The following is a 23,058-nucleotide window of genomic DNA, read 5'->3' as shown; positions in this document are numbered from 1 at the left end:
CATTACATGGAGAGCAGCTTTATCGCTGCTGATTGCATTAACCTAATAACACCTGCACAAAGCAATCACAAAAGAGACTGGAAGGTTTTGTGTTTGTTTGGGTTTTTAAACAAAGACCCTGTCCATGAAGTATTGATTAAATTAGAGGGTTAGATTAAGCAGTGATTGAATCAAGTGCCAGGGCTTGCGAGAGAGTCTATATGCAGAACGCTGATGCTGAAAGCCGCAAGGGAATAGAAAGGGTTTGGGAGCTCAGTGCAGACAAGAGGAGGACACAGAGGAGCACAGGATGCTCTTCAGAGGAGAGCAGGACAGGCAGGAGCAGCACAGCTGAGGCAGAGGACACATCCCTCACTCTGCTGCTGGTTCCCTCCTTACAGTGACTTCCATACGTAATTCAATCACCCCACACTTGCATTTGCAAGCTTCATCCCCCTAGGAAAAAGGAACCCTGTAGGCTTTCCTTGATTTCAACAGCTGGCAAGGATTAGGGTTTAGGCATGTTTCTGCAGAAGATGCTCACAAGCTCTCTGTGGCACCCAGCTGGGCACGACAGTGACACTTGGCACCTGCGGCTCACGAGCTCTGTAATTGCCACAGTGCAGGAGCTCCTGTGCACCTTCCACAAGTGCCATTAGAAGCTGTTAAAGTGCTTTGTCAGCCACGACCCTGAGAAATTGCTGCTTCTGTTTTTATCTGTCCTTGAGAAAACTCTGATCCCGCATCAGAGATGGGAAGTTGCATCATCTGGGTATGCAGTGATCTGATGTGGTTATCAGCTTCTCCTGTTCTCAGGCAGGGTCAGTTCTACCTCGATAAGATTGTCACCAGAAGACAAAAAAAAGAGCATCTTTTCAGCTGATACAAGTTGGCAGATGCCAATTGAAGTCAATGGATTGATTTTACTTTCCATTATCCAAGTATCTCAGTGGAAACTGTAGCATCCAGACTAAGAAATTCTGTGAGAATTTATCATTGCTGATAAAAGGAAAAATCAAGGGAGGTTTTGAGCTTTATGATGAAATTAATATTGACACCTCTGTGCTTTACAGAAGGCTGCAAAGGCAGCAGCACAGTCTCTTCTGCGCTTCCCACCCTGCTCAAGGCTCTCACACAGCTCTCCCGTGATAGTGTTCATGGAAGGGGAGGATTTAGAAAATCCCTTGGGCTAACCAGCAGCTTTGCCATTAATCCCAAGAGACCCGGGAAAACATGTAATGTAACATTAGCACTTGTAATTCTGCAGAAACAAGTGCTGACCCGACCTTGGCTGGAAGGACAGGGTAGCTCCTGCCCACGGCGCTGCCCGGGAAGGTGCAGCTCCAGCCTGGGCTGTCTTCTCCTCCTTCAGCAGGAGATTCTGGTGCTCTCACCACCTCTGACACAGCCAGGGCAGGCACAATAGGGAGACAGAGCCCCAGGCTGCCCATGGAGCTGCTCCACATCTGGGATTATGCTCCTGCATCCTCCAGGCAGGTCTACCCATCCATCTCTGGAAATCCCAGTGGCTCTCACAGCCCAAAAGGGGCAGGTAGGTGGGTACATTCCCACATCTGCCCCGGTAAATCAGGGCAGCCTAGCGATGGGAAACAACTGCTTCCTAAGGGAGAGGAGCAGCAAATGAGCTCAGGGCTGGTCAGGTCTTCATGCTGCTGCTGGAGAGTAAATGTATGTGACAGGCAGCAGGCGGTGCCAGCCAAGGCTGGAGCACCCGGGATTCCCCATCCAGCAAATTAAAATCAGCAATAGGCCAGAGGCTGACACGGCAGTGCCTGGGGCCAGCGCTGCCCCGCAGGCGATGGGGGTGAGTGAATCCTCTCTGTGCCACACTCCTGCTGCAGAGAGCTGCTGAGCCCCACAGCAGCACCCAGAGCTGGGTCCTGCAGGTGAGTCCTGACCCAGGTGCAGCCCCTGCCCACCCCTCACCCTGCCTGGGCACAAAGGCACAGCACTCTGACCCATTGGTGATCTGTGCCTCTCTCCTGCCCACCATAAACAGCTGGATTTCTCCCAGAAAGACACAAGAAGGATGAAATCCCTGCACAGGGAGTCTGCAAAGCCAGATATTCCTCGCAGACTCTCTCCCTGGTGCTGAGGTCCAGGAGCACCTGCCAAGTGCCCGTAGCACCATTCCTGCAGCAGCACTGAGTGAAACATCTAACGAAGATCTGGGGAACATGCAGAGCTCCAGTGCCACCTCCAGCCATTGAGGCCCACATCTGTCATTAGGAAGCTGCTTTCCTTGCCAGTGCAGCAACTGATAAGTTGCCTGGAGCAAAGAATCTGCTCCCTGTGCTGGTGAGGATGGCAGGTGAAATATTCAGAGACAAGGAGCCAAGAGCATCCTTCAGAAATGGTCCTCTTGGGCCAGGCTGGAGACAGCTGGTGACATGGAAAAACCTGTGTTACATCCCTCTTTCTGTGGCTCATTAAAGGGCCTCTTCCAGCCTGGCACTGACACCAGCACTGCATTCCCATTTTAACACAGATGCCAGTTTGTAATCTTGCTGCCTGGCCTGGAACCACGCTCCTCTTCTCCGTGATTTGAAAGGAGAATAATGTTTTATACCAACTTCCCATTTTTGTTCCAAGGGTATTAAGAAATGAAACATTAATGGAATGTAGAAAATGAGCCGAGCGTTCAGCTACTATTTACCAAATTGTTCCTGTTCATCCCTGGGAAAGGAGGGAAAAATAGGAGCAGGGATAAAACTGTGCCTAGAAACATCCCATTTCTCCAATGCATGCATGGCTGACAGCCACTAAGCACAAATGAATAAATATTTTATGTGCTTTAATTTCCTCATCTACGAGCTGATGTTCTGAGCCTTTCTTTGCTTTATTTTGCTACTTCATAAATGTTAAAAACGTTTATCCTCTTATTCTTTCCAACAAAAGTAAGACTTTTTCCAGTCTCTGCTCCTGTTCCAGTTGCTTTCATCTCTTTATTAGCATAGCAAAATAGCACATCACCTGCAGGTTTCTCCCTCCAGTAATTTCTCCCGTCTATTTTTTCCCACCTTCCTTCCTTCCTTCGGTCTCCTTATCATCACCTGCTCTCCCATCTCTATTATTCAGGAACCACAGTAGTTGCAGGGGTTTTTTTTTTGTCCCAGCTGCTCATTGAACCCTACAGTCTATTGAGATGCAGCTTGGATTTTTCTTGTGTTTATTTCATTTCCCTTTTTATTATTATTATCATCTCCTCTTCCTTACTCTTCCATTCCATATTGTTCTCCAGTTCCCTGCATGCGGTAGCCAGGGATGCTGGGATGTCTCAAGGCTGCCATTCTCCTTCCCTTGGTATTTTCTATCTTGCATTTATCCTTTTTTAAAAAAATATTCAGCTTCTGGAAAATTCCCACTTCCTTATTGCTTAAGAGTCCAAAGCTGCCACCCTCACCAGTGTCTGGTTGAAGTCTGGACCAAATCCTGCTCACCTGGAAGGAGCAGCCATCCGGGGCATCCCACCCATCCTTCTGGAAAGGCTTTGAGCTGCCCCAGAAGCCTCAAAGAGCTGCATGCAGCTCTGTGATGATGCAGTGCTGAAGCAAAAAAACTCCCTGCAATTAAAAGCTTAATCCCTCTGAAATGGAGCAGCCACAGGAAAAGGGGCAGGCAGGTGAGGATGGATGTCACTGCACAGGAAAGCGATAATGGAGAACAGAGAAGTGAGCAAGAACAAAGATTAATCACAGGCAGAGTTCAATAGGAAGGTTTTAAGGTGAGGTAAGATAAGTGGAAGTGTCTCCTGAAATGGATAATTGTCAGGAATTTGGAGAATTACCAGTGCTGGCTGTGTGCTGGAGTGCCAGGGCTGCATTAGCCTTTCCTGGTGATTTGCTAAATTTATTCTTCTGTGATTCCTAACAAAATTCAAAGCTCATCAGCACCCGGTGGGTTATTTCCATTTATCTGCTTTAGAAGTGGTTTTAAAAAACCTCAGATACTTTTAATTAGCTTTAAATTCCTCTGTTCTTTCCCTCAACCTGTGATTACTGTTTAACCCAACTGTATCTATTGTCTTTCCTCCCTCCTTGGGGCAAAGAAATTCCTGTTTCCTCCAAACCACTGCTGCTGAAAGCCCTGCAGTAGTGAGTTTGGTTCTGGGAAGAGCCTTTGCTTTGTCTGTCACGATCAAAACCGAAGCTCACGATGTGATATATCCTCAGCTCCTCCCCGAAGCAGAGTCTCTTCCCTCACAGCAGCCAAGGAGGCTATTTCGGGAGACCCTTCCCCGCTTTCCGGGTGGCTGAAGCTCTCATCACGACGAGCAGCAGCATTTTGGCAGCACTCAGAGCTGCCTGCTGCGAGTTAACCCGATGCACTGTGCTCTGCAGAGGTGTCACCAGAGGCAGGACTGTTCGTGCAGCAGAGCAGTGCCCGATGTGCCAGGCTGCTCCTGCCCACCGAGCCCCACCGGGACCCTCAGCCCTTCCCACCACCTCAGGCTCCAGCCTGCTGGTTCGCATGGATGACTCACTAGAAGTGAACCCACTCATTTTGACAGCAATTTCAGGTCCCTCTGAGGCCTCAACCTCGATCCCCAGCCCTAAAATGGGTGGTTTCTGGCACGCTGCAGAGGCACAGGAACTCACAGCACATCCCTCGGGATGCTCATCAGCCCACCTGCCTCCCCATGCACACCAACTCCTATCCATGCCCTGCGTGTGTGCCTGAGCTGGAAAACCATCCCAGTCTGCCTGGGACTGAGATCAAAGCTGCCCAGCGGTGCCGATTACTGACTATTTTTAATTCCAGCAGTGGTGTGTGCCTGTGTGCCAACCTGCGAGCGCTGTCAGTTTGCAGGGAAGTCAAATCCGATTAGCACGGAAAATATGCAGGGAGGGTAACATGGTGTGAACTGACATAACACGTGTTGGTTAAGGTGCTATCCTGGGCTTGTCTGTTTTCTGGATGTTATAAATCCCACGGCAGCAAAGAGAGACACACATCCGAGGGTGATTATTTGCCATAAGCCCTTCAGCTTGAAACACTTTTTCCAGGAGAGTCCTAGATAGGAAGTTTCCCTACTAACAAAGAATGTGGCTTTTCACTGGTGGGGGTTGCATCCTCTCCCTCCTGTGGGAGTAGTTAAAACTGTGCCAGCTCCACTGAGGATCATAGAGGGAGACCTCCTACACCTCCACACCGGGATCATGTCCCTCTCCATCCTCAGGGACCTGCGGTGGCACTGGGTGGTGACACCGCGGGTGACACTCCGGGAGCAGGGCACGGACATACAGGGGTGGGATAGGCATAGGTGAGGGTAGAGGGTTCACCCCGGTGTTTAAAATCCATGGAAGAGAGACAGGGAAAAGGCACGGAGCTGGCAGCAGCTGCCAGGAGACCCAGCATGGAGCCTCAGCAGGCTGTACTGAGATCTGCCTACGGAGCACCTCGGAGCCCTGCGGCCCCACCGCTCACAGAGCCAAGCCAATTAATGATCCCAATCAATAATCCTGACCCAGAAATTTCAGACAGGAGCTACAATCAGAGCAAGGTCTCCCCAGAGGCAGCCTCGTAGGCAGGATCTCTCAGCGTGTGAGGGGCAAGACTCACTCTCAGCCAATTTTCCCGGGTCGTTCCCTGGACCGAGGGCTGCAGGATCAGCAGATTAAAGAGCTCTCCCAGCTCCTCTGGGGTAAATCACGTCATTGACATGTTTGATAATCACCGGTAATTGCCCCTACAGTGCACTGGGCAGCTGGAGGGGCACGCTGAGCCTCCCTGAAGTGGAAAGCACACGCAATTCTCCGGGATACACTTTTAAATAGTGACGATAACTGGAGGAGACGAGCGATGCTGGGCTCAGCACTGCGGGGAGCAGCAGCCTCCCCCTCCGAAGGGCCTCGTGTGCTGCTGTCAAAGCATTAGCAGCGACAACAGCGCAATTTGCGACCCCAGAACAAATGATACCTGCTAATGCAGAGGCATCTCACTTCCTCTCTGAGTAATTACCTTCCTGACGCTCGGAAAAGGCTGTGGATGACAAGTTTATCCAGGAGGGCAAACAGCTCATCTCTTCGTCCCCACACTGCTGACAAAGCACAGCCACAGCCCAGGAGAGCTCCAAAGCTCACCAGGGACAGAGGCCAGCTCTCCCCTGGGGGGTTTAAAGCCTGAGGGTTGATCCCCAAAGTGGGAAAACCAGGTGTGTTTCACTACAGGCCCAGATTCTGGTGTGAACTCAGGTGGAGTTACTGGACCTGGGATGAACCAAGTGGGGATAACAGACACAATGGGAAATGGGAAATGCACCTTGTGTTGGAGGGTTTAAGGGTGAATACAATAAAATCCATATTTCAGCCCGGAAAAATAGTGGCAAAACGTTAGAAAAGAGAGGTCTGTAAAATAAAAGATCAGCTAAGGAAGCTGTGCAGTGAAAGGGAAGGGGGCAGGTAGCTGAGGCCAGGGTGAGGGCAGGTGAAGAACCTGCTGTGGTTTTGAGAGACCTCCTCAGCAGATGCGTGAGGGCATTTCTGTCCACCAAATCTGTGCTCTGCTTTGAAAATTTAAAATCTTTTCAACATGACAGAAGCACTCCCTCCTTAGAGGAGGCTTTTATTGACCCGGCAGATCCAAAGCAGAACGCGTTATAATGTCAGAAGTAGTTTCATCCTCACGGTCAGTCCCTTGGCAGGGCTGTGGCTCTGTCCATGTCCTGCACAGACACTCTCACTCCTGGGATCTTCTGCATTCCCAGAGATGCTCCATACCCCAGAGGTGTGGGGGACCAGGGGCGATCTGTGAGGAGCAGCAAAGAGAGAAGGGGTTAAATGTCTCCTTCCGCATAACCACACCTGGGAGTAATTTGTTCCTTCTGAAAGGTTGAGGACAGGGAGGGAGATCTTCAAAGTTTCTCCACAAGCCACTGAAGCTGAATTTTAACGGGGGAGAAAACAAAAAATATGAAAGTGAAGAGAACAAACAAGAATAAATTATTTATGAGGATGAAAGTGAAGAAAGGGAAGTTAAGCGAAACAAAGGGAACCACGCATTTCCCACAGCTGAGGTAGCATGATCAAAGCTCTTGTGAAACCAAAGCCGATCGCTCGCACCTGCCGTGGAGATAACACCGAGGCTTTGATAGTGTGCTGTGAGCAGCAAGGCACAGCCAGGCAACCCAGCCTGGCACTGTGTGCTGCCTTGGAGCTTGGAGTGCTCCTCTGCCACTTGTATCCACCCAGGGAACTCATGTCCTGTGTCCCCTGGAGCAAAGGAAGTGACCTTAAATCTCGTCTTCTTCCACCCCTGCTATGGGCAGGGACACCTTCCTCTATCCCAGGTTGCTCCAAGCCCTGTCCAGCCTGGCTCTGGAGAGGGTTGTGCCTCCCTATCCCTTCACTGCTCAAATAATCTCCCTCTTTTGGTAAATGAAAGACAAACCAGGCAAACATCTCCTCCTTAAATATTTCAGAGCCGTTAACATCTCTCCACACTCATCATCATCTATCAGGTAATTGAAATGGCTTTGCCTAAGCAGAATTTTTCGGAGATCAATTATTTACTTCCAGCAGAAGGGTCTGGTTTCAGGCTTGTTTACGATGCAGCTGTTGCTACCGCTGGTTCCTCAGCCTTGTTTATCCCTAAGCAGATAAAAGCTGGCTGATTGGAGATAAAGTTCTTGATTTTCCCAAAGTGCCTGATGGATCTTGTTGGCCACACTTGGAAATTGGGATGCAATGCCTTCATTACGCTGTTGTCTTCCCTCAATTGCTGTTCTACAAATAAGCAACAGGACCGTGGAATAAGAGAGTGGTGGAAGAGCTGCTGTGGAGACAGCAAAATCCACTTTGATATCTCATCCCAAAGAGCAGCAGCCATGGATCCATGAGGACATTCTCCCCTTCCCTGGGGAAGCCCAGCATCCTGGGCTGGGAATCTCCCTGCCCTGGAATTGCCTCCACTTTTGCTGCCCCAAAGGCAAATGGGAAATGTGGAGAGTCTGCCTGGGAGGGAGGGTGAAGTGCAAACAGATCTTCCACCCTTTCCATGAATAATGTAATTACTGAGCAATGCCAGCATGGGGAGGGTGAATGTGCACTGACAGCAGGGAACAGTGCAGGTTTGAGGAATGGGGCTGGAGCTGTGGGAGAGGCAGTGGCTGCTCTGCTCCTGGGTTTGCTGTGCCGCAAACAAGCAGTATTTGACCATATAAATGGTCTTATTCAAAGCGGAGAATTAAGGTAATAACAGTTCTCCGGGAAGGAAAAGGAATTCAATTTCAAAGCCAAATTAAACAAAGCTTCCAATTAGAGCAGATAATGTTTGCAGTGAGCTGAATGGCCTTTCTTCCAGCTCAGCCTGAGTTTAATTTTTCTAATCGGCTCTATTTTGCACCTCGGTTGCTTCAAGGTGGCCAATTTCTTAGGAATTGGCAGATATCGACTGAGGATGCTGGGCTTAGAATTGGGTTTTTTCTTCTCCAGCGCTGAAGCCTTTGATCGCTGACACAACACTGGCACCCAGCTGGGCTTCCAGCACCAAACCCAGGCTAGGATCCCAATGTCAGACCTTGGATGGGATCCCAATGCTGGCACCCAGCTGGGCTTCCAGCACCAAACCCAGGCTGGGATCCCAATGCTGGCACCCAGCTGGGCTTCTAACACCAGACCTTGGCTCAGATCCCAACACCAGCCCTCAGCTGGGATCCCAACTATGACACCCAGCTGGGCTTCCAACACCAAACCCAGGCTGGGATCCCAATGTTGGCACCCAGTTGGGCCTCCAACACCAAACCCAGGCTGGGATCCCAATGCTGGAATCCAGCTGGTATCCCAAACACACAGCCCCGATCCCTGTGACATCCCAGAGCCCTGTGACATCCCAGAGCCCTGTGACAGCCCCAATCCCTGTGACACAGCACGACAGCTCCTCGCCCATGGCAGATTTTCCCCATGCTGTGGGTCCCAGGGCTGCAGCAGGCAGCTGCCCACACTCTGAGAGTCCACACGCACAAGGCCCAGATTTGTGTTATTACAAGTGACCCAAAGAGCTTATTGGGCTCATGTAGATGAAAATATTGATTTTGTGCTTTCAGGAAAAAGCCCAATTAAGAAGATCTAATGGAAACGCGACCCTTTATCCCTGCTTTGTCTTATCTATCAGGAGCCAATATTCCACTGTTTCAATGAAGGAGAAAATCTGATCATTTTTCCTCTATTTCCCTCTTGCTGCTTGTGGCAAGAAGGACTTGCTGAGCGTGAAGGAATTCACCCCAAGGACACCTGACCTGCTGACTGCTGTACTGGGCTCTCAGGAGAGCTTCTGCCTGGGAAACACAGGTGGGATGGGAAAAAGCAGCCTCAGTACCTCAGGGCAGCCCCAGTTACCCCACAACCATTCCCCCCATCCCTTTACACAAGCCAAAGTGTAACTAGAAGGAGTCATCAACCTCGTCGGCTGATCCCTGACTCGTTTTCTCATTGATTTCTCTCTGGACTACATGACAGAGATGCCATTTCCCAGTAAAGAAGGGCTCTCCCGAGAGCTCATCTGCACTCCTGACGTGACACGAATAGAGCTTCCCGCTCCGGCCGTGCTGGGGGAAGCTGTCACGGGAGCAGGGCAGAGCAGACAGCATGATTGCCTTAATACACGTATTTAAGCAGCTCTGCTCGCTGGGGAATTGCGTGGGGCTGACAGCAGAAAGGATGATCAGCTGCACTGGCTCTCCCACTCCTGCCGGTGGGAACCTGTGGCCAGGAAACTCATCCCAAATCCAAGCATCTTGCAGGGCTCCTGCTCATCAGTTTCCAAATCTCTCTGTTTTAAACCCACACTTGTGAGGCCATCCAGGCTCGCTTGGCTCGAGGTTCTGCCCACCACAACTTCTCCGAGGAGCAGTTTGGGGGGCATTGCTGGATGCATTTCTCTTCTCCCTGCTTCTGCTGCCTTGGGAAAGACCTGATGGAACAATGCCAGGAGGAGGCAAGGCTCCAAGGGCTGTTTTTCTGCCCCTTGATTTGGAGGAGGAGGGCTCGAAGCTGCAGTCCCAACACCCCTTCTCAGCCCTCGGACTGCAGTGCTTAAACCTTCCAGGGCCAATCTCTTCGCTGGTTAATTATGTTGGAGGATTACACTTATTAAAACTTCCCACTTTGGCAGCTCATCTGAGATGAAATCCTCCGGCTTTGCAAAAATAATTCGCATCGGATCTGCTGCCTCATATCCCGAGCTCGCTTGTTAACAGCGAGCTGGGCGAGCGCCAGCAGCCGTCATCCCGGAGTCTCTGGGAAACGGATGATTTCCTGAGAATAAGCTGGTTTAATTTCTCCTGAATTGCTAAAGCACACACACTCTGGGGTTTTCAGGCCACCTTCAGTGGAGTCAAGGGGAGGTTTGTTTTTCAGATGGTTTTGTCTCCCATGGGAGGGCTGGCAGCAGGAGCTGTGTGAGTGGGGGCAAAAAAGTGCCCAGTGGACACAGCTCTGTCCTGCTGCTCACTCCAGGGACATCTCCTGAGCCCCAGGAGCCCTCCCAGCAGGGTGGCCGCAGTGTGTGGCATTGCCCTCTCCTGGGAGGAAACAGAACTCCGTGCAGGAATTATCGACAAGCAGAGTGACAGGAATAGCCCAGCTCCTGGCGACATGGGCTTCCTCTCCTTCCCTTCCCTCTCGGTCGGATTGGTATGGCTGGCACATGGATTGACTTCTCCCTGTGGATTCTGCCAGCCATGGAGCAGTGATACTGTGAATCCCAGCAGGAGCAGGACCTGAGCAGCCCCAGCTCCTCACCCAGCTCACAAGCCACATTCCCTGCTTCCCTCCAGGTCAGAGTCCTGAAGGGATTTGGCTGGAATTCCAGCAGGGAGTCAGGCTCCAGCCTGCAGCTGCCGGACCAGCTGCCCACCTACCACATCCCTCCTTTCCTTTTTGCCAGATCTCTTGCAATTCCAGCGCTGGCACCGCTCCTTTGGAGCGCGGGTTTGTGAGGATGGAACAGCTGAGCAGCTGCACGGAGCATCCCAGCAAAACGCTCTCCCCCAGGCTTCCCAGCGGCAGAGCTCTGTGAGCTCCGTGCCAGGCATCTGGATCTTCCACATCCCCCGCCGGGATGGTGCAGGAATTGTGCCGGGAGAGCCACCAGCACCTGGAGCAGCAGCTGCTGATGCCTCCAGATGAGGCATCCCACGGACAAGAGGATCTGCTCGGCTTTGCTTCCAAAGGATGGCACAAATCCATCCATGCAGGAGGCAAATATGGGGGCAAAGAGGCTTTCCTGCTGGCCAGGGTGGACATGGAAGGGCTCAGCCCTTGGTTTATGCTGAGCTCTCTCCCTCCTGGGTGAGTTTCAGCACGTTCAGAGCTGCTGCCTAAACCCACTGTTCTTCCAGCGAAGCCATCCTCGCACGGCTCCTCTGCCAGGAAAAGTGATTTGCAATTAGTTCAAACGCAGGTTTATCTCCTCCCCGCACAAAGGGGGCTCGAGCAGGGCTTTGAAATAAATATTGGAGAGAATAACCAGAGGCTGATAGAATAGAGCCGTCTACCCCGTATTTTACCTCTTTCAGGAGAAGAGTGTGAAATATGTTTATAGTCCCACTCCCAGCCATCCCTAGGAGCAGCTCCGTTGGGCAAATGGAGCTGATGAGCAGCGGGGATAAATCACACTTTCCCACCGCAGTCAATAAAGCTCCATCTCGGGCTGCTTAAAGCCTAACGGGGGATGGAGCTCAGCTTAAATCCAATCTGGATCCAGCGGCTGGGAAAGCTGAAGGGATGTGAGCTGTATTGATTCTCAGGCTTTGCACTGGAAATACTGGGAACCTCAAAAAGACTAATGTCTGCTAGGAGCAGATTCGGAAAGTGGAGGTCTGAAAACAATAAATATGCCTCATAAAAAAGGTTAAATGCTATACTCACATCTGCGTGAGGCAAACCAGGTTAGAGCCTGCTCGGAGGGGATGGCTGGAATATGGAAATTCCTGCTAAGAGACAGTGATGGATAGACCTGAAAGCGAAATGGAAGAAATTGGTGAAATATGGAGTTCCCAAAGTCCTCAGGAGCAATTTAGCTCCCAGGTGTGAAAGTTTTCAGAATGCAGCCGGCATGAGCGATGCTGTGGCCTGGACTGGGATGAGATGGGAAAAAGCAGCCTGAGTACCACAGGAGGGTGGGACGAGATGAGATATGAGATGAGATGAGATGAGATGAGATGACACAGTATGATGAGATGTGACATATGAGATGCTCCTCATATGCTGGAGCAGGGCAAGAACAAAAACTGGTAGCCTGGTGGCCTTGGGGTCAAGGTGTGACTCGCTGTGACAGTGCAGGCAGCACATTCTGTCTGTCACACGTCACTGCATGAGATGAAGATGTCTGGATGTCCTGAGGTCTCTCCTGTGCTCCATCATCCTCTCCTCCTCTGAAATGCTAATGGCATTAACATATTTATCATTAACAAATCTTTTAAGTCCCAGAACTGGTTTAAACTGCTGAGTCGTAACACCTCATTTATAATTTTCGTCCCCGAGGATGCCTTTGGATTACAAATACACTCCCTGTTCCTAAAAGCACACAGCACTTCAGGAGCCTGGTCCAGGCTGTCAGGGGCACCCCAAGGCTGTGGAGCAGCAAAGCCCAGTGCTGTGGTGGGATGAGGCTTCAGGCTGTGATGGATGAGTGATGCATTTGGGGCTTAATTAGGAAGCAGGTGGGAAGGAGAGCAGTTCAGCACAGACATCCCCAATGTGCTGGTGGCATGAGGGGTCTGGGATTTCCTCTTTTTTTGGGATTTGCAGAGTGGTAAAAGGGCTTGAGGGTGATCAGGCAGCAGCAGGGATGCTCTTGGGATCACTGGGGTGACTGGTGTGGCCTCTGGGATGGGACAGCTTCCATCACCCACCTCTTGGGAGGAGGATTCCCTCCTACCAGCAGCCTGTCCCAGTGGTAATGCTGCTGGAGAGCGGCAGAATCACCTGCTCCTTCTCCTCTCAGGATGCAGCCAGGTCACAGGGCTGGAGGTGGATTACAGCTCTCCAGAAGGGTTATCAGGATGATCATCACTGCTGAGAATTATTGAGACAATGAGGAATAAACGCTGGATCTATTTATAGAAACTACAGGGAAATCTCGCTCGAGCCGCAAACCCCTTAATTGCGAATCTGCACAGATGTTTCCTTTGAATTTGAAAAGTGATTAATAAATAAATGAGAGTAATGCTTGTTTTGGCTGAAATAGAGTAATAAATAATGTCTGCAGCGCTTTGCTACCCAAACATCCCCAGTGCTGGGTGAGGGATCTGACCTGGGACTAACGAGAGCTGACAAGAGGGAAGCAATTAGCACCAGGCTCAAGGCAGGAATAAATTCAGTGCCACAAGTGCCACTGTGGGTGTGCAGGAGTCCCTTGGGCCTCAGGCAGGACGTGGCACCTGGATCCTGGCACCTCTTATCATCACTCTGCTTCTGATTCCCACACCACAGGAACCTTCCCTGCATCCCCCCTTGATCCCCCCTCTTCAACCCCCTGGCAAAGCCAACGTGTTTACTGTGCCGCTCTTGTTGACTTTTTTTAATTCATGCATAATTCAGGCTATATCTATAATTCCTGGGTAAACACAGACATAACTTTTTCTGTTGACTATTCCTTGACCCACTTACTGTACAAACATGCCTTGGAACGGAGCAGCACTGGAAAAAGAGAGACCTTCAGAGGTGTCAAGAGTTCCCAGGGGGCTGAGAGAATGTGGCCATGCAGTGCCAGTGCTGTGTTGGTGCTCTGAAAATGCCCACAGTGCCACTCTGTCCCTGTTAAAACCAAGGCATTCCCAGTGGCCAGGGAATGACCAGCCAGTTCGGCAACTTGCAGAAGTGCTGTCAAATCCCTTCAGCTTTCCACTGAAATGGGAGCTTTTGTATTAATTTGTATTGTGATGAAAGTGTGTACCGGTGCCGTATTGTAAACACAAACAGGGCAATCTTATAAAAATTTCATCTTTATCTATTTTGGGGAAAAATAGCCGTGTCTGCCTAATTGAAGCATCTGTCATTCTGACATTAAATAGTGCATCCATGGCTCTTTTATTATATTTCCTTGCATTTCTCATCCACTGTTAAATTGAAATAACACTGGTGTCTCAGAGATAAAGGGAGATAATAGGTATTTTATAATGAGCAAAAAGGAGGATTCATCTTCAGTCAAAGCCCAGAATTGCTTTAGATTTTTTTTTGGTGTCGTTATTTTTGTTCGGTGTTGTTATTTTTGTTGGGTGTTGTTATTTTGCCACCCTAAAGGGGAGATTCTGCCACTCAGCTTTCCCAGCAAGGAGGAGCATTTATCCACATGGAAAGGGACATGAGTGCCAGCAGCTGCTCATCAGTATCCGAGGTGACACTGTTTTGACAAGATTGGGTTTAAAAGAGGGATTTTCTGCATGAAATTAAGTTTAGTGAGTACCACTCACGTCAGGGAGGAGCTGGGGAAAATCAACTCTGCCTCGGCTTTGTGTGGAATAAGGAAAAGTAGATCTGGAAATCCACACACCGCCCGCTCTGCTGTCCCCACCAACACTTGTCACCTCCCTGCTGGGGCAGCACTGGCTGGGGTTGCTCAAAGGACAGGGACAACAAAGCTGCAGCTTCTCCCTGATGCAAACAAACCCCAGAAAACTGAACCGTGCTTTCCCCATGTAGATTCTGTAATTAAATCCCATGCAAAACGAAGTGATTACCAAAAAACAGGCATGGTGTGAGCACAGATAATTATCAGCGTGGAGGCTCCCCAGGTAGCTGGCACTGAGGCTGTGGCAGCCGTTTGCCCTGCCTGGTAGCCACCCAGAGGGATGCTCCTGCTGCCAGGAAGGGGTGGCCTGGCACTGTCACCCCACTGGTGGGCTGGCTTTGGGTGGCACCCACTTCCAGATCTCCCCATGGCTCCATCTGGACTCACCAGTGGGCACAAGAAAGTGTTGAGGAGGAAACAGCACTTGGGGAGGTGAAGAAATACCCACTGTTTGGAGTAAAAGCACAGATATCTAATTGAGATTTCCTTGAAACCCACTGGAAATAATTAAAATTGACTTCTAATACTTTAGAAACTAATTAGGAGTATTGGACTGGATAACTACATTGAAGTATAAGTGGCATTTAATTGGGATAAACTGAATCATAATTGGAAATAAATGCAGCCCCAAACAATAAACAGCCTGGTAGGAGAGGTTATGGGCAGCTTGTTTCTGCTCAGGGAGTGTCATGTTGGTTCAGAAGCTGTCCAAGGCACTGGGATATCTCACATTGAGTCACAGAATCTCCTAGGATGGAAGGTACTCACAAAGATCACCAAAATTTAACTTCTGGCCCTGCACAGACACCCCAACAATCCCACCCTGTGCCTGAGTGTTGTCCAAATGCTCCTGGAGTTCTGGTAACTTTGAGGCTGTCCCCATTTCCTGGGGAACATCCTCTGGGAGAAGAGCCTTTCCCTGATCTCCAGCCTGACCCTCCCCTAGCACAGCTCCAGGTGTTCCCTCATGTCCTGTCCCTGTCCCAGAGCAGAGTTTGGAGCTGCAGACCCTGCTGAGCTCTGCCCTCAGCCTCCTCCTCTCCAGCTGAACACACCAAGTGCTCTCAGCCACTCCAGGACCTTCATAGACCCCTTTGGACATTCCCTAATGTCACCACTCCTGGCACATCTCTCCTGGCACATCCCCTAGCAGAACACAGAGCCAGGGACCCCCATGCCAGGGCAGCCACAGACACCAGGACTGCAATCAGATCCATTCCAACATGCTGATCCCTCCCCAGCAGCCCCAAACCCCATTTGCAGATCCCGAAGTGTGTGAGCAGCCCCCAGTCTGTGCCTGCTGGGTTATTTATCTGAGCTTCAATAACACCACCCTTTCACTGGTATCAAACAGCCTCTCGCTTCTCATTCCTCTCAATGAGCTGGGAACAAATGAATTGGGTGCAGAGCTGCTGGCCCTTTGTTCTCCCTCATCTGCTCCACTCATTACTTTGAGGAGCCCTATTTTCCTCTTCTTTACAGCTTTCTTCTCTCGAACAATAGGCTCTGAATGTATTCAAGTAACTCTTTTATCATTCACTTCTGCGGAGATCTTTAAGTTCTCCACCTGAACAGTTGGTATTTCTATTTATGAAAACTTTCTTGCTGACTGCCGAAATTGGGATTTTACTCTTGAAACGACTGGTTAGCTCAATTATCGCCCGTTTCGTTCCCCCTATTTAGGTTTAATAGCTACAATTTATAAACGCCAGCCTTCCCTCTTGTTTCCTCACCCACCACACACAGTCAGCAAAGCCAGGATCTTTCTCATCTCCCTCCGACAAGGATCCGAGGTGGCCAGGCCATTTTTTGTACATTTTTTGCCCTGCTAAAAAAAACCACAAAACAAATTCAGAAAACCCTCAATGCATTCCCTCCCTTTTCATCATTTTCCCAGCAGCAGATATCAAAAAGTGCTTTATGGGATGCAGGAAATACCTCACCAGCCTGGGAGCTCCCCAGTTCCCCAGTAATTTAGAGGATGCTCCTTTTCACGTGCTTGTTTGTTCTTCCAAGCCTGGCACAAAATATTAAAAAGCTGAATGGCTTTTTCTTCTCTCATTCACTTCAACAGCTTCTCTGAAGATCTTTCTGCTTCTTGCTGCTTCCTGGAAATTTTCCCTGCCTGATAATTGCTGTTTGCACTTGTGACTGGACAGTGCCTGAGTACAAAAACCGTTTTTTGGAATATCAGCTTTTTACAGGCTGTGCTGATGGGAGGTTCTGAATGTCCTGCATGCCCTGGGTGGCAGTTCCAGAGGACGGTGGGTGCCCTGGGTGGTGGTGACAGGGGACACTCGGTGTCCTACACACCCTGACTGGCAGTGGCAGTGGTGGCAGTGCTTGGTGGCAGCCCTGGGTTTGCCAAGAGAAACCATGGCCAGAATCCATCACAGGGCCCCTGGAGCACCAAGAAGAGCTCACACAGGCTCCTGGACCAGCCCAGCTGCTCATCTGGAAATAATGTTCCGGTTAACTCCAGCCCATCTGTTATCCTTCTCCTTTGCTAATGGAGCCCGGGTTCTTTACGGTTTATTAATATTTATTTAGTCTGTTTGAAAGATAATCCTTTTGCAGGAGACTTGGGATACATCTACAAAGATTTTATCTCCCAGCTCAGGTTCTGCTGCACCCTCAGGGTGTGGCAGAGGGATTTCCCTGAGAGTTGGTGGCTGATGCTAAAATCCAAGTCCATGGGAGCTGCTCCTGCACAGAGGTCACATCCCCACCTGTACCCAGCATTTTCTCAGCTCAGGTCTGCTTCCTACCATCCATGCCCTTCCATTTCTAGGTATTTATTCTGGATAAAACCCCAGGGACAGCAGGGTGTTTGCGCCAGGAACTCAGAGCAGCATGTGGCAGGGTGATGACACCCTGACCAAAGCAGTGAGCTCTGTCCACCCACAGCACCAGGCTCCTTCAGAAAGGGCCTGTCAGTGCTCTGGAAAAGGCAGGGATGGGAAAGAAGATTAATGAAATAGCTTTTCCACAAGTTTGATAAGCACTAACACGCTGCAGGCTCGAGGTGAGCGGCGCAGACGTCGGCTATAACGAGCTGAGCAGCCTCTCAGGAGGCTACAGGAAATCAAGTTCAACATCAATTTTTAACTCTTGCTCTGCATTATTTAATAAGTGGTTTGAAACCTGCCTGGCATCACGAGAGGTTGGGATTCGTTCCTGCCGTGGAAGGGGATAAAAAAATATTTTGTTTTGCAATTAGAGAAGTGTCCCCTCAGCAGCAGAGGCAGCATTGATCGGCTCAGCAGCCTGGGGTTTATAAACAGCCCCTGGCAAAGCTTTTCTGCTCCTTTAATGAGATCGAGCAAAGGTGGAAGATGCAGGAAATAATCTGAACCAGGGCGCTTTGTGTCTGTGCCCTTGACTGGTGCACACACCTGGACAGGTTTGGAATGGCCAAAAAATGAGTGTTCTGTCCTGTCTGGTGCCCAGTGAGCAGAGCAGCTCTTCCTCTGTGCTTCCCCTTCACACATCCTCAGTAATTTCTTTTTGCCAGGCTGTTACATCACCCAAAACTGCTCTCTGAATCCTCATGTTGGGGTGTTTTATCTGTATTTTCCCTGTCTGGTGCCTCTTCCTAGGAAGGAATGCCCAGCTTTTTGCTGGCTGCAGCTCATCAGTGCCAAAACCCCATGTGGAGAGTGCAGTGGTTCACAAAGCTGCCAAGTTGACCCCAGAATAGGGTGGTTTTGGTGTCTTCCTGCTGGATCAGACCAGAGATGGTGAGAGGGTCACTTGCAGTGTCACTGCTGTCCCCAGAAAGGTGGGGTGTCTGTGCCTCCCCATCACCAGGCAGGACACAGTCTCCTCTCAAGCTCCTGTGTGTGAAGGATTGACTTTTCAAAGATTTCCAACTATTTCCCAGTTGGAGCAAAGCTCACCTTTAACGTTTTATGGAGGCATCAAACCGTTCATGCTTTTCTATCCCTGCTTTAAGGGAAGCTTTATTAGGTCAGTCCATGGATTTTTCAGTTAAAATAATTGGTGTTTTACACCACGGACATCAATACAAATGTAAACACAAGCAGGAACAGCAGTGGCAGCCATGCATGTCCTGGGTTTGGCTCCCTGGGCTGAGCTGATCCCAGGTCCTCTAAGGAGTGATAAAGGAGTGTTGGATGGGATTGACCATGGATCTCCACCACCAAAGCCCAGCCTGTGCTGATCCTGGAGTTCCCCCATCCCTGCTGGGAGCTGTGAGGTGTGACAGGACCCATCCTGGTGGCAGGAGATGCTCTGAGCAGTGGGGACAGGGATGGGCACAGCAACAGCTCTTGTGCTGAGATCTGGGCTGAGTAGCTCTTCCATCCTCGGGGAGGAGCTGGATAAGAGTTTCCAGCAGCTTCTGGAAGCACAATTCCAGCTGGAATATCACACCAGTACATGGCATTCACACATACCAGTGCATCCCTCCCTACCTGGGAAAGTGAACTCACACTGGGCTCTCTGGCAGAGGGGGAGGGAGGCTCTATATGCTGTTCCATACTTCCTCCTCCATTTAGATGGATTAATTGACCTTTAAAAATGTGCCCAGAAAATAAATGACCTAATAAAATGAATTATCCTCTTCCACAGTGCTCGAAATCCACTGTAACTTGAGAGGAGACTAATGAAACATTGAAAGCATTGAAGAAACGACTAATGAAAGAAATAACCCTAATAAAGAATAATTGATTAGTAATTTGAAAGCACTGCAAAGCGTGGGGTGAAGGCTCAGCTGGGCCACAGACCCTGGGAGGTGGAGATTGGTTGAAAGACCAAATTTTCCCCCATTTCTGCCCCTATGGTGGCAGGCAGGAAGGTGGGAGCTGCTGCTGAGGCCCACGTGGGACCTGAGTGCCACCAGTGTGTGCTCATCTCAAATTATGCTTCCTTGCAAAAAAATTAAGGGTTAAGAAAAAGCTGGATGAGACTTCTGGAACTGCTGCCACTTCTTAAATAGTAGTTTCCAAGAATTCAGCAAACTGAACATGGAAGAGGGAACCTGGCACTGCTTCCATAGCCTTCTTGGGCTGGAGTGACTTTGTGCTTGGATTTTGGCACCACAGAGCCTTTATCTCATGGAGTTAAACCCGTGCCTTAATTTTTACGAGCTCCTTGGCAGGGCTGGTGGAGGAGAACGACAGCAGTATATCCCAGTTCAGCGAGGGGATATTGTTTCCTGGGTGGGAAATAAAGGTGGAAGTGTCCGCAGCGAATTTACAGCTGGCGATAAGCAGGGTTTCATCAACAGTCCCCTGGCAAATTCTGTTTATTGTCAGCCTCTTCCTGCCTGGAGCTGCATCCAGGATGGAGCAATTCAGTGACACTGCAATTGTCTCCCATCGACCTGCCTGGTGCTGCCTGGTGGTGCTCCTGCTGCTCTCTCCAGCCTCCCTGGTGAAAGATAATCATCCTAATGCTAATGCTCTGGAGCAGCAGCAGGACCAGGGAGCCTTTCTCTTAATTTCATCTCTCATTCTTGATAACCCAGCTGAGCAGGGGGAAGAGGAGCATCTCTGCTGTCCTGATTTCCGTGGTGCTGGAGCTCCCTGCAAGTTCTCCTTGCACAGGATATTCCAGAATTGTGGGAGGGACGAGTTGAGGATGGGGCTGCAGACTCTGCCTTGGGCTGCAACAGCCACATTGGTCCTGGCAGAACCACCTTTGCAACCCTCCCAGGGCAGAGCACTCGGTGTTCCTGGCTCAGGCTGCCAAAGCACGGATGCACATTTACATATTTTTTTTAAGCAGCCATTAGAAATTCTGCAAAAGAATGTCCTGATGAAGCTCTCATTAATAATCCCCCAGCCCGCAGGTTGGCGATGCAGTTGTTTGCACAAGCAGCCATGTTCCACAATCCCAATAGGATGTTCTCCCACGATGGTGCCATCCATAACTCTGTATTAAAAGTGTCACACGCAGCGTGCTCTCGTTCCTCAAACCTGCGCCTTCTGTTTGTTTATTTGTTCTTCCAGCACAAAACAATTCAACCTCCACGGTTATTTTAAGCAAATCAGGTTTCGCTCAGCGTTTCATTTCCATTTTAAAATATGTCCTTGCAGGAGCTGCGGGAGGTGCGGGCGTTTTCCAGCAAATCCATCCATCCTGGTTGAACTGCTTTTTGTGAGGGTGTTATTAACACTGGCAGCAAGAGATGGGCTCGACAGGATGCCAGCCAGCTCTCCCAAAAGATGCCAAATGTGGCAGAAAGTGGGGGCAAGAGAGCAGCCAAGCCAGGGAGTGGAACCCTCACTGGAACAAAGCTCCAGGCACAGCGCTCATCATTTCCTCAGCCTGATTTTCTCCTTGTCCCAATCACGGCTGCCAGATTAGCTGGAGGTGAAAGGAATATTAAAACTTTAATAAAGTCGTCAAGACTGAGCCACGTCTGGGCTCTGTCCTTGTCTGTGCACTACCTTTGGTTGGGATTTAAATTTTTATAAAAGATGTCAGATCTGGACTGAGCTGGGAGGAAGAAATCAGGCGCTCATGTAGTTACAGGTATCCCAAAAGGGAGGTGGAACAGCATGAATGAGCTCCATACTGGGAGTGGGAATGCAGTTCTGTCCATCCAGGGATGCTTCTCTGCGAGAAAAGGCTTTGCCCTCTGCCCTAAAATGTCTACAAATCGCTGTAAATCTATACTTTTCATCAGTCAGGGCTTCTGCTGGGAACATCCACAGCTTGTCTGCACAAGGCTCTGGAGAAGTGGCTACAGAAGGCATTGGGAATCTGCTGGATCACTGTCCATAACTTCAGCCCTCGCCATCGATTTTCCTCCTGCCCGCTTGGCACATGATGTATCTGGTTAATAAAAGCTTGTATCTGGTTAATAAAAGCTAAGTGGGAGCTACTGTTCATTCCACAGAGCCCCAGTGGTGGTGTCCCTCGACATCCTTGTCCCCAGCTCCTGATGTCTCCAAAGTGACATCTCCTGCCTCTCTCTCCAGGGCTGGTGAGACATTATTGTGGCAGTGATGGTGACCCTGGGCTCTCTCAGGAGGTGCAGCGATTGCCCAAAGCTGTTATCAGACCTGAATGTCCTCACACCCTATTTGGCACCAAATCCTGGCCTTGCCCAGAGGGAACAGAACACTTTTCCTGCAGGTCAGGGGTGTCCTGCCAGGGTTTGGGATGCAGCAGCTCCAGGTGCTCGAGATGCTGAGCACCCAAACACCTTTCCCTAATTCCCCTCCACATCCCTGTGCAGCCCTGGATGTTCTGGGCTGGTGATTAATCACGTGCTGAGTTTCAAACCACAACAAGCAAGAATTGAACCATAGCTCAAAACCAGCACGGAGATCACGGCTCGAGGTATTAAAGAACCGTTTGTGAGGCACCATAAATCCCAATCTGGGTATTTTATGGCTTTATTAGGGGAGGCCCCTCTTGGCTGGGGTACTGTGGCTTTGCTGCTGTGCCTGCTTTGGGCTCCCTGGGAGTGGGAGAATCCCCCCCAGCCTTTCAGAATGAGCACCAAGCCCTCTCCACGTGGCCTCAAGTGGAGACTCCTCATATTTCACACAGAAACTCGTCTTAAAATCTCAGCATGACGAGGGCACTTGGCACTAATGAAATGAAAAATGTTTCTGTTAAGCAGAGAAACTGTTAGGACAGCTTGAAGTATTGTGCTCTTCTGTCAACTGCAAAGTGGACCAATTTTCCACGAGGTTCTTATATATATTTGTTCTTAACCTTAAGAATATGATTGCGAGGATAATAATTCAATCCTGCGAGCAGGAGGGAGAGCAAACAGAGAGCTGTCCTGCTGTTTGCCTTGGGAAGGAAGAGCCCAGAGCTGCAGCTGCCTTTGCCCTGGGCATCTCCTTAAAACAAAACTAGAGACCTGCAACAGCCTCTTTGGGGGTCCCTGGCTGCAGCCCCCCTTGGCTGATTCTCTTGGGAGAAATGAGTGTTTTCTCTGGTGGGGAGTGAGTAATGCCATGAGTGTAGGCATAGTGACAGAGCCTCACTAGAAATGAAATGAGATCATCCACCAGGTAGAGAGCAGCGTAGGTAGGGAACTCCTATTCATCACGATGAAAACGACATTCCAATGCAAATTTCCCAGCTCTGTTGGCAATTCTTAATTGGCCAGTCTATCAAAACAGGTATCTGTGCTGTTCCATCCCAGGGATATGATACTTCCCTCCAGCTCTAAGAAGTGGCTTCATGTGTTTTCCAAATTGTTCTTCAGCTTTGAAAAACCTAATGTAGCCTGAACAGCCGAAATGAAGGACTGCAAACAGAGTGCTGGCTCCGTTCAGGATCCAAATCCCCGAGCAGCAGCATCCTGGTGGCTGAGTAGCTATAGCACAGAGCAAGGGTTATAAATTACCCAGGTTCTCCTGCTTCTATTTTTTCCCCCTTTTTTAGCAAAATGTGAATTTATGAACACGGACTTTGAATTATTACCCCAAAAAGGCACATTAGGTATTTTACAGCATATTTCATGTAGTGTCTCATCTAAAAAAGGCAGACAGGCAGAGGAGTGAAAGAACAAACTGTTCTTCACTAATAAAGTGTCGCCAAAGATAATCAGCAATT

This window comes from Lichenostomus cassidix, chromosome 21, assembly GCF_008360975.1.
Source record: "Lichenostomus cassidix isolate B80296 chromosome 21, HeHo_3.0, whole genome shotgun sequence".
Classification (NCBI taxonomy): Eukaryota; Metazoa; Chordata; class Aves; order Passeriformes; family Meliphagidae; genus Lichenostomus; species Lichenostomus cassidix.
Note: the sequence above shows the minus strand (reverse complement) of the source record.